The sequence below is a fragment of the Hyla sarda genome, chromosome 5 (assembly GCF_029499605.1).
Source record: "Hyla sarda isolate aHylSar1 chromosome 5, aHylSar1.hap1, whole genome shotgun sequence".
Classification (NCBI taxonomy): Eukaryota; Metazoa; Chordata; class Amphibia; order Anura; family Hylidae; genus Hyla; species Hyla sarda.
Genome location: NC_079193.1, coordinates 58,703,252 through 58,721,875, shown reverse-complemented (window position 1 = coordinate 58,721,875; position 18,624 = coordinate 58,703,252). Strand labels below are relative to the sequence as shown.

The 18,624-nt window shown below is 45.3% G+C and overlaps 1 long non-coding RNA gene across 1 annotated transcript; it reads left to right on the top strand.

Annotated features, from left to right (window-relative positions):
* Window positions 1-640: 640 nt before the first annotated feature.
* On the top strand, window positions 641-16,487 carry LOC130272523 (uncharacterized). The gene is made up of 4 exons (XR_008843591.1): window positions 641-729; window positions 10,213-10,265; window positions 11,355-11,638; window positions 15,936-16,487. It is a non-coding gene; the product is annotated as an uncharacterized LOC130272523 (long non-coding RNA).
* The last annotated feature ends 2,137 nt before the right edge of the window (window positions 16,488-18,624 follow it).

Below are 18,624 nucleotides of genomic sequence, written 5' to 3'. Positions count from 1 at the left end.
ATGCCATGGTCACTATTGACTGCAGTACCTAATTGGTGAACTGGCCTGTATCTGAGTTATCTCTGGACCCAGGCAGTTTAAAGGGGCTGCCACCTGCATATGGAGGTTAAGTTCTTGACTCCACTTCATACTCCCTGCCCAACATGTTTTGTCCCTTGCTATATTCACAGGCTGCCCTGACAAGTTTCCTGGGTGTCCTATCTAACCACCGGCGGCAACCCCTGTAACTGCTATAGGAGGGGGGGGGGGGTCTTACCTAAGTTACCTGAATGGCATATGTGGTGTCCCGGTACTGTACCTTGTACCGTACCTTGTGTGCTAAGTCCCCAAAGTCAGAGTTCCTATGTTGGATCTTCCTGGTGGGATAACCCCTTGTCACCTCTTCCTTCTTTCATTTTATCGTGTTTGATGTATGTAAAATGTATATATTTTATTATGTGTAAAGTACTTTCAGGACCTTAGGTCACATGATCACTAAGTCTAAGGTTAGGTTAAGCTTAAGGACCTTCCAGGGCACGTGATGTGGTCACATGATGTACCATAATGCTTTGTGAAAGTACTGACAGCTGGTGGGAACCAATAAGCTCTAAGCCTGCCCCTCTCCATATAAGGGAGCTGTTAACCAATCCTCACTCTCTTGGTTTCGGACTAGCAGAGAGAGAGGAGATCCGTGCAAATCTACAAGACAAAACTAGGCCTGAAGCCTACCAATTCAGCAGCTTACTAACCGTGAGTCTACCAAATCTAAATCCTGTTAATCCTGAATGACTGCTGGACCTAAATAATTCCCCTAAATCCAGCGGAACAGCATAATTCCAGACTCAGAGCTTATATACTACAAGGTCCCAACCAACTGTAAGGAACCAATGACCATGGTAGCAGCGACATTTATTGCACTTGTTCCACAGTCAAGTCTTCTTTATACATGTCTTTGCTGCTTCTCTGCTCTTGCCCTGTAGCAGTGTTTGCCATCCAGAGTGCCTCCAGCTGTTGCAAAATTAACACTCCCAGCTTGCCCGGACAGCCAACGGCTGTCCAGGCATGCTGGGAGTTGTAGTTTTGCAACAGCTGGAGGCATACTGGTTGAGCAATACTGCCCTGGAGCATTGTACCCAAAGCATGGCTGGATATCTGTTGGCTTTCCTGACATGCTGGTTGATGTAGTTTTATAACATCATGATGTAGTTTTAATACCATTAGCTCCATATTATGGTCTGCAAAAAGCAGACGTCATGTAAATGCGTCTGTGACGTATATTTTCCGCTGATTCCTTTGACCTTTAGGTATTTGCGGTGAATCTATATTAAAAACGGCTATTTCTAGGCTACAGAGAGCCTCAATAGGGGTGTAGAACACTTTGCTTTGTTCTAACACGCATATGGAGTGTGCTGGGGAAGTGAAATAATACTGTTATTCAGAATAACATGCAGCTTACTGGCATCGCTTTTAGAATCACTGCCACAGAGCGGCACAATGACAGAGCCTGGAGGTGGCATCAGTATGAGGACACCATATAGTGGCTGATTGACACAGTGTGGAGGTGTTGGCAGGATGAGGAGACCATATAGTGGCTGAATGGCACAGCGTGGAGGTGTTGGCAGCATGAGGAGACCATATAGTGGCTGAATGACACAGCGTGGAGGTGTTGGCAGCATGAGAAGACCATATAGTGGCTGAATGACAGCGTGGAGGTGTTGGCAGCATTAGGAGACCATATAGTGGCTGAATGACCCAAGGTGGAGGTGGTGGCAGCATGAGGACACCGTATAGTGGCTGAATGACACAGCTTGGAGATGTTGACAGCATGAGGAGACCATGAATGACACAGCTTGGACGTGGCTGAAGCAAGAGAAGACCATATAGTGGCTGAATGACACAGCGTGGAGGTGTTGGCAGCATGAGGAGACCATATAGTGGCTGAATGACACAGCCTGGAGCTGGCAGCAGCATGAGTAGACACTATGGATTCACAATCCCTAAGTATTCTTGTTTTTGAGGACATTATCCCATTTTATATTGTTAAGGGCTTTTCTGAGTTGACCAAACTGCCTTCCTAAAGTTCATTGTTTTTGTGGCCCCTCGAGAGATTCCCTTATTGAAGAACAAGCTATAATGTATTATATTATTATCACTATTTCCTAGGTGTCCTTCTACTTGCACATTAGTTACTCTGTCAGGTCTGTTGGTTAATATTAAGTCTAGAAGAGCGCCCCCTCTGGTTGGGCCCTGCACCATTTGGGACAGATAATTGTCTTTAGCTGTAGTCAGAAACCTGTTTCCTTTATGAGATTCCCAGGTCTCAGTCTCCCAGTTTATATCAGAATAGTTAAAGTCCCCCATTATTATCACCTCATTCTGATTTGCTGCCTTGTTTATTTGCCTCAGTAATTGATCTTCTGGCTCTTCCATTATGTTTGGTGGCTTATAGCAAACCACTATCAGAATTTTTTTATTTTCATTTTCAATTTTTCTATTTTCAACTCCATATATTTCTACCCATAATGACTCCACGTTATTGTTTCCCTCCCATATATCTGTTACGCCGAGCGCTCCGGGTCCCCGTTCCTCCCCGGAGCGCTCGCCTCATCTTCGTTGTTGCAGCGCCCCGGTCAGATCCACTGACCGGGTGCGCTGCGGTCCCGCCTTCAGCCGGGATGCGATTCGCGATGCGGATAGCGCCCGCTCGCGATGCGCACCCCGGCCCCCGTACCTGACTCGCTCTCCCTCGGTCCTGTCCCGGCGCGCACGGCCCCGCTCCCTAGGGCGCGCGCGCGCCGGGTCTCTGCGATTTAAAGGGCCAGTGCACCAATGATGGTGCCTGGCCCAATCTTCCCAATTAGCTTAATTGGCTCCCACCTGTGCACTTCCCTATATCACCTCACTTCCCCTGCACTCCCTTGCCGGATCTTGTTGCACTTGTGCCTAGTGAAAGCGTTCCCTTGTCTGTTCCTAGTCCGTGTTCCTGACCTCCTGCCGTTGCCCCTGACTACGATCCTTGCCGCCTGCCCCCGACCTTCTGCTACGTCCGACCTTGCTTCTGCCTACTCCCTTGTACCGCGCCTATCTTCAGCATCTTCAGCAGCCAGAGAGGTGAGCCGTTGCTAGTGGATACGACCTGGTCACTACCGCCGCAGCAAGACCATCCCGCTTTGCGGCGGGCTCTGGTGAAAACCTGTAGTGGCTTAGAACCGGTCCACTAGCGCGGTCCTCGCCATCCCTCTCTGGCACAGAGGATCCACTACCTGCCAGCCGGCATCGTGACAGTAGATCCGGCCATGGATTCCGCTGAGGTGCCGCTGTCAAGTCTTGCCGACATTTTTACGATGATCACCCAACAAAATCACCAGCTGGCATACTTGTCCTCCGTGGAACAGCAACTGAACTCACAGTTACAGCAGCTGCTGCCACTGACACTGCAGCTGCAACTGCAACAACCATCTCCTCCGCCGTCTCCTGCAACTCCTCCGCAGCGTCCGGCCATGGATTCCGCTGAGGTGCCGCTGTCAAGTCTTGCCAACATTTCCACGATGATCACCCAACAAAATCACCAGCTGGCATACTTGTCCACCGTGACACAGCAACTGGAGTCACAGTTACAGCAGCTGCAACTGCAACAACCATCTCCTCCGCCGGCTCCTGCAACTCCTCCGCAGCAACCGGCCGCTCCTAACCCCTGCTTGTCTCTGCCGGACAAATTTGATGAGGACTTTAGACTCTGCCGTGGTCTCCTTTCTGGAAAGGCCTTGTCTGGGGCCACACCACTCTGGGACCGCAATGATCCTGCCACAGCCACAGTCCAGTCCTTCTTCGCTGAGGTCCGTGGTGTCTTCGAGGAGCCTGCCCGAGCTTCTTCTGCCGAGACTGCCCTGCTGAACCTGGCCCAGGGTGTTTCTTCCGTTGGCGAGTACGCCATTCAGTTCCGTGCTCTTGCTTCCGAGTTGTCCTGGAATAGTGAGGCTCTCTGCGCGACCTTTAAAAAAGGCCTATCCAGCAACATTAAAGATGTTCTGGCCGCACGAGAGACTCCTGCTAACCTGCATGAACTCATTCATCTTGCCACTCGCATTGACATGCGTTTTTCCGGATGGCGTCTGGAGCTCCGCCTGGATATGGACTTTGTTCGCACGAGGCGTTTTTTCTCCCCGGCTCCTCTCTCCTCTGGTCCTCTGCAAACCGTTCCTGTGCCTCCCGCCGTGGAGGCTATGCAAGTTGACCGGTCTCGCTTGACACCTCAAGAGAGGACACGACGCCGCATGGAGAATCTTTGCCTGTACTATGCCGGTACCGAACACTTCCTGAAGGATTGTCCTATCCGTCCTCCCCGCCTGGAAAGACGTACGCTGACTCCGCACAAAGGCGACACAGTTCTTGATGTCAACTCTGCTTCTCCACGCCTTACTGTGCCTGTGCGGATATCTGCCTCTACCTTCTCCTTCCCTACTATGCTCTTCTTGGATTCCGGATCTGCAGGAAAATTTTTTTTGGCCTCTCTCATCAACAGGTTCTACGTTCCTGTGACCAGTCTCGCCAGACCCCTCTACATCTATTGTTTTTACAATAAAAGATTGGACTGTCTCGTACGTTTCCACACAGAACCCCTCCTAATTTGCATCGGACCTCATCACGGAAAAATTGAGTTTTTTTTCCTCAGGTTCTTTGGCCCCAAGAAGAGGGGGAGACCCAAGGGGGGGGGTACTGTTACGCCGAGCGCTCCGGGTCCCCGTTCCTCCCCGGAGCGCTCGCCTCATCTTCGTTGTTGCAGCGCCCCGGTCAGATCCACTGACCGGGTGCGCTGCGGTCCCGCCTTCAGCCGGGATGCGATTCGCGATGCGGATAGCGCCCGCTCGCGATGCGCACCCCGGCCCCCGTACCTGACTCGCTCTCCCTCGGTCCTGTCCCGGCGCGCGCGGCCCCGCTCCCTAGGGCGCGCGCGCGCCGGGTCTCTGCGATTTAAAGGGCCAGTGCACCAATGATGGTGCCTGGCCCAATCTTCCCAATTAGCTTAATTGGCTCCCACCTGTGCACTTCCCTATATCACCTCACTTCCCCTGCACTCCCTTGCCGGATCTTGTTGCACTTGTGCCTAGTGAAAGCGTTCCCTTGTCTGTTCCTAGTCCGTGTTCCTGACCTCCTGCCGTTGCCCCTGACTACGATCCTTGCCGCCTGCCCCCGACCTTCTGCTACGTCCGACCTTGCTTCTGCCTACTCCCTTGTACCGCGCCTATCTTCAGCATCTTCAGCAGCCAGAGAGGTGAGCCGTTGCTAGTGGATACGACCTGGTCACTACCGCCGCAGCAAGACCATCCCGCTTTGCGGCGGGCTCTGGTGAAAACCTGTAGTGGCTTAGAACCGGTCCACTAGCGCGGTCCTCGCCATCCCTCTCTGGCACAGAGGATCCACTACCTGCCAGCCGGCATCGTGACAATATCCTCCCGCAGTGTGGCCTTCAGACTTAATTTCACATAAAGACAAACTCCTCCACCTTTCCGTTTTGTAGCTAGTGCTACCATAAAAATTTTTAGGCAAAGGCCCAGGCCCAGCGGCATCAGTAAACCATATATTGGCTGAATTACACAGCCTGGAGGTGGCTAAAGCATGAGGAGACCATTTAGTGTCTGAATGGCACAGCCTGGAGTTGGCAGAAGCATGAGGAGACCATTGAAATTTAAGATTTTGAAATAGAAATTTAAGATTTTGAAATTGAAATTGAGGATTTTGTAACTGAAATTTTAACTCCCAAGTTTTGGTGTCCAGGGCCCGGCGTGTGGGTACAAACGACCAAATATAACAAGGAGTCACATGTCACATGGCAGCACAATGACAGAGCCTGGAGGTGGCATCAGGATGAGGAAACCAAATAGTGGCTGAATGACTGCTTGGAGTTGGCTGAAGCATGAGGAGACCATATAGTGTCTGAATGGCACAGCCTGGAGGTAGCTGAAGTATGAGGAGACCATATAGTGTCTGAATGGCACAGCCTGGAGGTGACTGAAGCATGAGGAGACTATATAGTGGTTAAATAACACAGCGTGGTGGTGTTGGCAGCATGAGGAGACCATATAGTTGCTAAATGACACAGCCTGGAGCTGGCAGAAGCACAATCCTTAAGATTAAAAGATGAATTTTGAAATCTCAATTGAAGATTTATGGTAGCTAGTGCTACCATCAAAATGTTTAGGCCCAGGCCCAGCAGCATCAGTAAGCCATATATTGGCTGAATGACACAGACTGGAGGTGGCTGAATCATAAGGAGACCCTATAGTGGCTGAATAGCACAGCCTAGAGGTAGCTGAAGCATGAGAAGACCATATAGTGGCTGAATGGCACAGCTTGGAGGTGTCTGAAGCATGACGAGACCATATAGTGTCTGAATTGCACAGCCTGGAGGTAACTGAAGCATGAAGAGACCGATATAATGTCTAAATGGCACAGCCTGGAGTTGTCTGAAGCATGAGGAGACCATATAGTGGCTAAATGGCACAGCCTGGAGTTTGTGGCAGCATGAAGAAACCATATAGTGGCTGAATGGCACAGTCTGGAGGTGGCTGAAGCATGAGGAGACCTTATAGTGGTTGAATGTCACACCCTGGAGTTTGTGGCAGCATGAAGAGACCATATAGTGACTGCATGGCACAGCCTGGAGGTGGCTGAAGCATGAAAAGACCATATAGTGTCTGAATGGCACAGCGTGGAGTTGGCTGAAGCATGAGAAGAGACCATATAGTGACTGAATGAGCCAGCCTGGAGGTGGCAGCAGCAGCATCAGGAGTCCTGAAAGTGACCCGGTGACTGAGTGGTGCGGTGGGTGGCAATACCAGTTCCCGGTGATAAAGCTGGGTAAAAAAGGTCTGATGCAGAAGAATGTTTGTAACTGGAGAGCAGCGCCTTAAATATGTTTGGTACTGTCCATATTTGTGAAGTGTTTGTGTGGCACCATGGTCAATCTACTCTGATACATCAGGCATTGGTGGTTGGAAATCCTGGCTCAGCTGCTGCCTCACGGGCAACCTGCAACCCTCTTCTCCTGATGATGATGAAGCCCCTTCTGCACCCGGTTCCCAATTGTGATCGGCTTCATCATCATAAACAAGTGTCTGCACGTCACTGATGTCCTCCTCAAGTTCCTCAGCAGTGTCTGCTTGAGGACCCTGAACCCTGGCAACAGCGCCTCCCATGTCACTCTCCTCATCACTACTTGCCCGCCTAGCAAGGGAAGTGGCAGATGTCTCTTCCACTTCCTGGCTGGGCAGTAGCTGCTGACTGTCCTGTATTAGATCGTCCTCACTGAATAGTGGAGCTGAACCCACAGCATAAGATACTTCTTTAGGGGAGGGAACAGCATATGACAGAGGCAATGGGAGGACAGGGACTGCTCCCAGGCCATGCCAACTGAGCGTTGTGTTTGAGGAACCCACCGACTGTTGACTGGGGGTATCAGATGTTACTTGTGATGAAGGGGATGACCTTGTTAACCAATCGATGACGGCAGATGGGTTGCTGGTCAAGACACAACCACTAGCTGATACCGGGAGCTCAGGCCTCTCGCTGCGACTCCTGCTGCCACTCACCCCTAGTCTGCTGCATCCTCTGCCGGACAAATTTAGGCCTCTGCAATACCCTTCACTACGCTTAAAACAGTATTTCTCTAGAACAGCAGCAGGCGTGTACTTTTGACTGTCCTTTCACAGTATCTAGGCCCTTGGCAGATTAACCGGTACAAAATAGTACACTACTTAAATGTACGTATGTAGTATGCACTTATGAGGGCAGAAAAATGCGCTACAGTACACTTAAAAACATATATGAGTACAACACCAGCCGGTGAATACTTTTGCCTGGACTTTCACAGTATCTAGGCCCTTGAAAGATTAACAGGTACAAAATAGTACACTACTTTGATTTATGTATGTGGTATGCACTTATGAGGGAAGAAAAATGCGGTACAGTATGCTTAAAAAAACGTATTTTAGTAAAACACCAGCTGGTGAATACTTTGGCCTGGACTTTCACAGTATCTAGGCCCTTGACAGATTAACAGGTACAAAATAGTACACTACTTAGATGTAGGTATGTGGTATGCACTTATGAGGGCAGAAAAATGCGCTTTTACTTTAGTAAAACACCAGCCAGTGATTACTTTTGCCTGTACTTTCACAGTATCTAGGCCCTTGACAGATTAACAGGTACAAAATAGTACATCACTTAGATGTAGGTATGTGGTATGCTCTTATGAGGGCAGAAAAATGCCGTACAGTATGCTTAAAGAAAACCATTTTAGTAAAACACCAGCCGGTGAATACTTTGGCCTGGACTTTCACAGTATCTAGGCCCTTGACAGATTAACAGGTACAAAATAGTACACTACTTAGATGTAGGTATGTGGTATGCACTTATGAGGGCAGAAAAATGCGCTACAGTACACTTAAAAACATATCTGAGTACAACACCAGCCGGTGAGTACTTTTGCCTGGACTTTCACAGTATCTAGGCCCTTGAAAGATTAACAGGTACAAAATAGTACACTACTTTGATGTACGTATGTGGTATGCACTTATTGGTGCAGAAAAATGTGCTATAGTACACTTAAATTATTTGAGTAAAAACACCAGACGGAGAGTACTTTTGCCTGGACTTTCACAGTATCTAGGCCCTTGACAGATTAACAGGTTTAAAATAGACCACTACTTAGATGTAGTTATGTAGTATGCACTTATGAGGGCAGACAAATGCGCTACAGTACGCCTAAGAAACGTATTTGAGTAAAACACCAGCTGGTGATTACTTTTGGCTGTCCTTTCAGAGTATATAGGCCCTTGACAGATTAACAGGTATAAAATTGTACACTACTTAGCTGTAGGAATGTAGTATGCACTTATGAGGGCAGAAAAATGCGATACAGTAAGCTTCAAAAATTTAATTTTGCACAACACCAGCAGTACACAACAGTGCTGCAGCACACGGTAGCTGTGTACAAAACACAAAATTTCACTCTTTCACAGACTATTAGGAATGGACTGCTGGGTATGTATTATACCGTCTACAGACAGCAGACCATTTGTGGTGGAACAAACAGGGCAGAAAAATGCGTTACAGTACACTTAAAAAACACCATACAGTAAAACACCATACAGTGATTACTTTTGGCTGCCCTTTCACAGTATGTAGGCCCTTGACAGATTAACAGGTACAAAATAGTACACCACTTAGATGTAGCTATGTGGTATGCACTTATGAAGGCAGAAAAATGCGCTACAGTATGCTAAACCCAAAATTGAAAAAAGACTCTCTCTCAAATACTATTAGGAATGGACTGCTGGGTATGGATTATACAGTCTACAGACTAGTATAAGTAGCAGATCAGTTGTTGTGTAACAAAGACACAGATTTGCCCTAAAAAATTATTTCTCCCTCCTGTGAAAACGTTTCTGCCGCTGAGGCAACACACAGCTCTCTGCCCCTCTTTGTAATACAATACTGTTCACAGTGACTGAGGGGTTAACCGTTGCAGTAAGAATTAATTTCTGTGCAAAAACGCTGTGCTCTGTGTCCTACAGAAGGCTGAGGTGACTAAGAGGTGAAACACTGCAGCAACAATCTTTTCTGTGTAACGCACACAGTGATGTCCGTCTTATCTCTCTGCAGTGAAATGAATGAAATGACGAGCTGCAAAATGGCTGCCTAATATATATGGCTGTGACATCACAGGGGTGACTGGCTACTTCCCTTCCCGCCTTGCCTTCCCATCTTCCCAGCGTTCCTTGCCCCATGTACTGACATGTGGATCCCCCATTTTAGATGCCCTGGAGACTGGACTGCAGTAAATGAAGTTTAATGAAGCAATTTGCGTGATAGAATCGCAGCGATATTCACATTCATTGTGAATCGAATATTTCATGACATTCGTAAGAATTCGGGTTCATCAGCTTTGATTCGCTCATCTCCAAATGTCATACGTGATGTGGTAGAGATAGATATTATGTGAACTTTTGCCTTCGCACTTTTACACTTTCTGGTACTAAAGATTTATTACATGGTGTCTCTATGTAGTAATACAGATTGACATTGCTCTCAAGGCTGTGTATTGTATCGTATCCATTTGGTATATTATTATGCATTTCTGTTTAATCTTGTGTTGTTTGCTGCCACATCCGTATGGGACTTATTTTTATTGTATTAAATATAATTAATTTAATTTATTAATATTTTTCGTAGAATCTTCTTAGAAAACGGGTGGACATACCATTTGGAAAACAGGTGCTCAGTAGGTAAGGGGAGGCACTGCCACCTAAAAGGGGTTATCCAGTAATAAAAAATTATTGTTATTTTTGCAAAATAATAATATACTTTAACTCACCTCCCCCGGTGCTACTGGAATCGGTCTCCCATCCTCTGGCCTCGCCCTTTTTCTGGGTTGTGGGACCCGACTCGCCGTAGTGATGTCCCGCCGTGACCGGTGATAGGCTGAGCGGCAGAGTAATGTAATGGACCTGGGCACCAGAAAGAAGGCCAGGCGCATTACTTGACACTGCCACTCAGCCTATCACCAGCTGGGCAGGGACATCTTTGTTGCCGGCAATTAGCTTTGCGCACTGTTACATGTTGGTACCTAGCAGCCAAATAAAGACTTGGGCTAGAGGACAGATGACCGATTCCAGTGGCATCGGGGAGCCGAAGAAGTTAAAGGGGTTACCCACCATAAGGTGATTTTAGTATGTACTTGCCAGACAGTAATAGACATGCTTAGGAAGGATCTGCACTTATCTTGGGGCTAAATGGCTATGTTGTGAGATTACCATAACACTGTGGCTAGCTTTTTGTGAACTGGTATTTCCTGTTTGACTTTTCATTTTTTGACAAAAAATCCCACAATTAAATTTTCCTCCCTCCCACACATCAGCCACCCCACTCAATGAAACATAAATGAGCTGCATCCATTCAAAAGACCCGTGGTTTTCAATCAGGGTGCCTACAGCTGTTGAATTAGTTGCAGATTGATCTCTCTCCCACCAAGTGATCGCTCCACCCATTGAAGCAGACAGGCTCCCTGTCATCAGCTGACTAGTGAGTAAGGTCTCGGCCGCATTGCAACCTGGGAAAAATCTGAAACAACAGTCATTTTGTATGCTGGTAAAAATACATTTTGAGGCTAAAATCACATATGAATTGTGAGAAAACCGTCACACACAGGTACAGACACTATATTATGGACTACACTAACTTTACAGCCCCTGTAGCATAGTCAAATAAAAAATCCTGGAATACCCCATAAGTCTAATAGTTTTTATATGTTGCACACTTTAAAACATTAACCTTTCTAATCTACTTCATAAGAAAATTTTATTTCCTTTTTATAGGATTCATGGCTTATAAAAAAAAAAAAAAACACCCCATACCATCCAGAACATAATCCTGTCTGGCTTTAGCATCACCTTTGTCCATAGGCATGGACAAAGTCCATTAAATGAAGGTGGGACTAGCACTCCTCTGGGCTCACTCCTGTCCTATCAGACTGCAGCAGAGAGGAGAGGGTTGCAGAGCAGCCTGCAGTGATTGGATAAAAAAAAACAGCACTCAGGAAAGAAGACGAGTCATGCAGAGTGAGAACATACCCCTTTCAAAGCACAGAATGACAAACCAAGTAAGAAACAGATAAAAGATGTTTGTAAGAAAAATATATGCTAGGCATATTAAAATCATATGCACATGATCAGGATTATTTACTGGGTATCGTATACCTTTTTTGTGGTATATGACAGATTAACTTTAAAGTTTATCATTTTTCTTGTGGCAGCCCAGGCAGAATGCAAAAAAATGTTAGATAATCCCTTTAAAAGTAGTTTTCTATTGTCTTCTAGATTGCAGATAAATATTTAGGCCAACAAATGTTATAACTAAAGGTTCCCATACACAAAGTTGGCTGACCCTATTGATTTTAGTGGGAGCGGTCACCTGTCTAATGTGAACGAAGACCTCTTGAGTTAAATCATCAGGCTGCCTGATCCTTTTGTTCTCAGTGAGAAAAGCCAAATGCCTGATCCTTTAACTGCCTGATCCTTTTTTTTTTTTATGAGCCAAGCCAATTACCTGACCCTTTAATTCTTGGTAAAATTGACCAACATCCAAGTAGTCTGGCAGAAGCTCCCCCCCCCCCTTCCCAATTAGAGAACACCCACAGCCAAAGCTATCAAAATCAGGAGAGCGAGCTGTTGAACGAACAAGCATTCAGCCAAAATCAAATACCCTACTAGTGTATAATTCACATGAATCTGGTCCCGTCTTACACTGCCACAAGAATGAACTTGTTCATTGTTTCAGGGGAATAGTGCACGACATACATGGCCATCGATGGGAATTAGCAATGTGCACTGCTCTAGTGATGACTGCTTGTGTCAACGCCAGACGGCTTTGGAGTCTCTACTCAGGATATTTCCGTGCAGGGTTTCTGCAGTGTGAACCCAGCCTCATTGTTTGGGTATAGGGAAAGATCAAGGCGGGGGGGGGGGGGGGGCAAGAAAAAGCCACTGGGGACCACCCCAATGACTCAAGGTTTAGCCAGCACAACAAGATGACAGGTTCCCTAGGGACACTAGACCCTGAAATAAATGAGCTTATTTATTAGCTGTCAAGAACCATGCGAGACACACATCAACTTACAATGGTCAAGACATACACATCCATTTATCAATGAGCATTACAAGAGTAATGGTTGGCGATATGCACACTGACACATAAACCTGTGGATACGCCAGCAGAACAGCTTTGTGACCTAACATCAAGATCTTCTGGTCCACACTAGGATGTCTGCTATTCGGTCTTTATCTACTATTTGATCAGTGCCGTTTTAAAGTGTATCTCTGCAGTTTTAGGCACCTTTGAAAAATAGTGCTGTGCTATACACAATAATCATTTTTCTAAATGACTTTGAATTTGGCGATGGAACACTTTCGCCGAGCGCCCAATCTCCCCGCTCCCTATTGCTTATAGCTGTGCATTAGAAGATGAAGCTTCCAGCTCCATCACCATATGACCCATCTCCACCACGAGACCCAGTGTGATTCTATGGATTCTACAATAGGACTTTTCTCTCTCTTGTGGTGTTGAATGTGACTTCCTTTGATGGCATTTATGTACATTTTGATACTAAAATCGATAATGTATTTTTGCATATAGCTTATAGAAGAAAATTGTGAAATTGATTTATAATTCACCTATTGTGCTGCACTACAATGAAATACAATGGAAGCTTTGAACAACAAAAAGTACAAAAAGAAAACACCCACTGCTGCTTGCCTGAAATTATATATATATATATATATATATATATATATATATATATATACTACAAAAAAAATCATTAGCATTATTAGGATTGCAAGGTTCCATAGTGTAAGCGGTAATTGAGTGTCTAATGCTCTGTGCTGCATGTGTCCTATTTCTCCTTAGATTCTCTAGTTATTGTTATTCATGCAAAAATTCTGGGAAGGATTCCCATAGGGATAGATGTGACTAGCATGCCAACTATAGTGTTGCTTGGCCAGTAATTCAATCTTGTTTATACATACAATATCATCTGATATATAAGTGTGAGTTGGCTCTGAGAAATATTTCCTTGAGTGTTACATAAAAAAAAATATATATAAAAAAATATAAAAAATAAATGTCCTTCAAGGATAATCCCTTTTAACTACGGTACTTCACAATGTGATCATTCTATCTATCTATTTATCTATCTATCTCTGTGCATAGTATTTTTCACTTTACATTTTCTCAGCCTTTCCCTGCATTACAGTAATCCTAGGTATTTATTTATTTTAATGTTATACAGCCCCCTTATTCTAGATATGATGTATATTAATGGGTTTCTGAGCAGGGATTTTGTATATATTGGTCGGGCTGCAGGGAAAATAACAAATAAATATACATATCCAGCTGGCTCCACCCACCAATTCCATGTGCATCTGGTCACGTCTGCGGTCCTCTTCTTCCTCGTTCCTGTGTCTTGCCACGTGGACAGTAACTACCTGTTCAGCCAATCATTATACCCTCATTCTGCCTAAGCCACAAGTCATCAGGACGGTCTCTTGTGGCTTCTTCTCCTCCCACCAGTTTTGATTGATAGATCTTTGATGCTGGGTTCACACTATGGAAATTTCATTCTGAAATCCTGGTGCTGTCACTGAGATTCCGTGGAACAGTGCACATTATGGAATTTACACCGTCACAAGAATGAACTTGTTCAGTGTTTCAGTGGAATACTGCGCGACATACATGGCCATCGATGGGAATCAGCAATGGGCACTGCTCTAGTGACGACTGCTTGTGTCAACGCCAGGCGGCTTTGGAGTCTCTACTTTGGGTTTCTGCAGTGTGAACCCAGCCTCATTGTTTGGGTATAGGGAGAGATCAAGGCAGTGGGGGCAAGAAAAAGCCACTGGGGACCACCCCAATGACTCAAGGTTCAGCCAGCACAACATGATGACAGGTTCCCTAGGAACACTAGACCCTGGAATAAATGAGAAAAGTAAACAGGAGGTAATGTTACTCACAGTAGTTGTTGTCTGCAGGATGTTTCTGCCTATTCCTGAAACAAAGGAATAGCATGGAAAACTTGTGGATGCAGACTTATATAGAAGGCCACCCCAAATGACGTGAACCATTACTGTGTGTGTGTTTTCCAAATGATCCTATGGATAATGGATGTCACGGTATTCATGACATGTTCATTCAGACATATACATTCTAAGGGGGAGATTTATCAAAACCTGTCCAGAGGAAAAATTGCTGAGCTGCCCATAGCAACCAATCAGATCGCTTCTTTCATTTCTCAGAGGCCTTTTCAAAAAGGAAAGAAGCGATGTGATTGGTTGCTATGGGCAACTCAGCAACTTTCCCTCTGGACAGGTTTTGATAAGTGTATGCCTCCAAAAGAAGCCAGTGAATGCAGTGTATAAAGAGCCTTACAGCCACACAGTATTGTGAAAAGGGGAAATGGCTTCTCTACTAGGGCATATATAGAAGATAAAATGGCACTTTTTTTTGTCATATATCAGTTCAATAGCATCTATAGATATATTATTCAAATGCACAATACATGATTGAGTTTGTAGCCCCAGCCTTACACTATGGACAGAGTGGATTGGTAGGACCCCCTGGTACCCAGTACCTAGAGAATATAATGTAACTTGTAGCTCCTCGTGGGCACCAATGGAAAATCTGCATTAGGGATACCTGGCTACCATGGGCCATTTATGAAACTGCTGTCTTTTCATGGTGCAGAGTCCTCTGGGCCCCCCAGACACCAGGGCCATGAATGCAACAGCCATGTGGTTATAGTTACCATTCATATTTAAAGGGATACTCCACCCCTAGACATCTTATCCCTTTTCTAAAGGATAGGGATAAGAAGTCTGATCCAGCGGCGACACCCCCACAATCTTGGATGCCGCAGCCCAGACATCTGGTGCACGGAGCGAACTTCGCTCTGTTCTGGATGACTGGCGATATGTGGGCCAGAAGCTCGTGACGTCACGGTCGCGCCCCCTCAATGCAAGTCTATGGGAGGGGGCGTGATGAATGCTGGGTGCAGCAGGGAGATCGCAGGGGTCCCCAGCGGCGGGACCCCCGCCATCAGTCATCTTATCCCCTATCCTTTGGATAGGGGATAAGATGTCTAGGGGCGGAGTATCCCTTTAAAACTCAGTCTAAAGAGACTTAGTTACTGGGGTCCTAGCAGTTATGTTGGGTAGTTATTCTTCTCTCACCGTCACTGTCTGATTTGAAGAGTGTGACAACTTATTTTAGTTGCAAACTACTGTAACCTTTTATTGTAAAGGCCACAAGCAAGAGCAATTACGTGTGATTAAAAGATAGAAGAGACAGCCCGGAAGGACGGCATTGCATTCATTCCTACAAACAATTTTCTGTGTTTGTTTCAGCCCCTGAGGAATCGTCCTGGAAACATTGCCAGACTTCTGTTTTCCAAAATTGCCTGAAGCCTTCTCAGAATACTGATGCCTTTCTAAAGAGTTTGCTATCAATGTTATATGAGAATGACTGAAGCCTCGTATGTGGATGGATGCCAAGGGTCAACAGAGGCATCTTCATTTAGAGGACAGTTCTGGCTATATCATCTGAGTAAATTATCCCAGTCCTTCATAATTCATTTTTCTTTAACTTTTTTTCTTTATTACAATTTACTGACTGATTCTTCTGCCTAGCAGCCACAGTATGCAGTCCCAAGGTGACTATGGCTGCCATTCTTCTTGTGCCGTGGAGAGTGATGGTCACCTCAGGAGATAACTCTTCAATGGTGCTTCCATAAAAAAACAACACAGGAAAAAGGTGATCTAGTGAGGCGGACAGGGAGAATGTGTGAGGTACAACTATTTCTACCTTTAGTTTAGGGTATTTTATAAGATGTCATTTTAATAATGGAACCCGACAGAGCTGAAATGTGGTCATTTCTTTAAAGTTTCATGTACATAACCCTATTGCTGATACTGGATATATAATAAACTTTTTTGTTCCATATTGTACCTCTGTAGGCCAATGACATCATACAGGGGAACACTGAGGGTTTATTTTCTAATGATTTATATCCGACTTGCAAGGTAAAAAAGTTCTAGTATTTTTCTATACCATGTTACAGTATGTTCGGGCTTCATGCTAGATAAGCAGTTCTTATACAATGACTATGGAAGAAAAGCTTTGAATTAATCTTGGTTGCTTTGAATTTTTTTCCAAAAGCCCTCAGCATGGGTAGTTTCCCCACCATGTGTTTGGGGTCCATCAGCAGATTTTAACATACCTACAGTGTTCAAATATGGTGCATGCTGATCTACCAGAACAGATGCTGATACCCCTTCTTTCCTTGACAATATCACAGTGACTACCTGCAGCCGCCCTCCTGGAGAACTTACATGAGCTGTTGCTTGGATCTTGCAACAAGAAGAACAAAAAGCTATACTTAGCTACCCTTAGCTACCGTTACAGCTCCAAACCCAAACCACACACCTTTTAAGCCTGCTTCCGAGTTGAGTGCTCAGAGCAGGACCTGCCCACTTGCTGGTCAACCACTAGCCAAGACGGAACACCACTGTGGCCAGTGATTGGCTGAGCAGGCAGGTCCTGCTCAGAGTGCTCGTTTGAAAGCAGCTGGATGAGGCGAATGGCAAGAGACCAGAAAAAAACAGAACCTGCGCTGCTTTGGGGTTAGTCATCATAGGCCCACTTAGACAATCAGTGGAACACCACTCTGATGACCGATGAGCTGAGCAGCGCTGTAACGTCACATACCCGAACCCAGAAGCGGACAACCCCTTTAACCATTCAGTTTCCAATTTTGGTACAGCATTATTATTGTGCAGCATTATTGTATAAATGAGCTGCACTCCAGTTCTGTGCATTCCAATTAACAACGCTGTCTGTAGAATATGGCTTATGAGTGAGAGGTACACTTGTCTAAGGGCTTGTTCTCATCTATTTAAAGGGGTACTCCGGGGAAAACTTTTTTTTTATTTTATTTTTTACATCAACTGGTGCTAGGAAGTAAAACATATTTGTAAATTACATCCAAACAGTAGAAGTAGAAAAAGCGGAGCACTCACCACATCAGGCTTCTTGTTGCGATTAGACTTTATTCATATAGTCTTCAGGGGAGACAAGTATCCCCTGAAGACTTTATGAATAAAGTCTAATCGCAACAAGAAGCCTGATGTGGTGAGTGCTCCGCTTTTTCTACTTCTACTGTTTGGATGTGATTTACCTTTTACTGCGAGCGTGGAAGCACCATTATTGGCACCTCCAGCGGTTGCAAGGGGACAGTACTTAAACCCGATAGTTCTCCACCATACAGCGTGAATACAGTAGTGCCGAGCATATCTTCTTTGCTTTATGATATTTGTAAATTACTTTGATTAAAAAAATCTTAATCCTTTCAGTACTTATTAGCTGCTGAATACTACAGCGGAAATTCTTTTCTTTTTGGAACACAGTGCTCTCTGCTGACATCAAAAGCACAGTGTTCTCTGCTGACATCTCTGTCCATTTTAGGAACTGTCCAGAGCAGCATATGTTTGCTATGGGGATTTTCTCCTACTCTGAACAGTTCTTAAATGGACAGAGATATCAGCAGACAGCACTGTGCTCGTGATTCAGCAGAGAGCTCTGTGTTCCAAAAAGAAAATAATTTCCTCTGTAGTATTCCGCAGCTAATAAGTACTGGAAGGATTAAGATTTTTTAATAGAAGTAATCTACAAATCTGTTTAACTTTCTGCCACCAGTTGATTAAAAAAAAAGTTTTCCACTGGAGTGCCCCTTTAAACACATGCTGTGGTATACCCATAGACTTCCATAATATAAAATTTGCCAGAAGTCTGTCAGTTTGGACCTGTTTTTGTCCCCTGTAAATTTGTGTATGATTTTCTTGTGGGATAGAAAAGTTTTGCAAGCACTACTCTTCTGTTCCACAAAATAAAATCGTATGCTGTGGTATATTGTTCCCCCCCCCCCCCCCCCATAGAAGTACAGTGGTCCCTCAACATACGATGGTAATCTGTTCCAAACGGACCATCGTTTGTTGAAACCATCGCATGTTGAGGGATCCGTGTAATGTAAAGTATAGG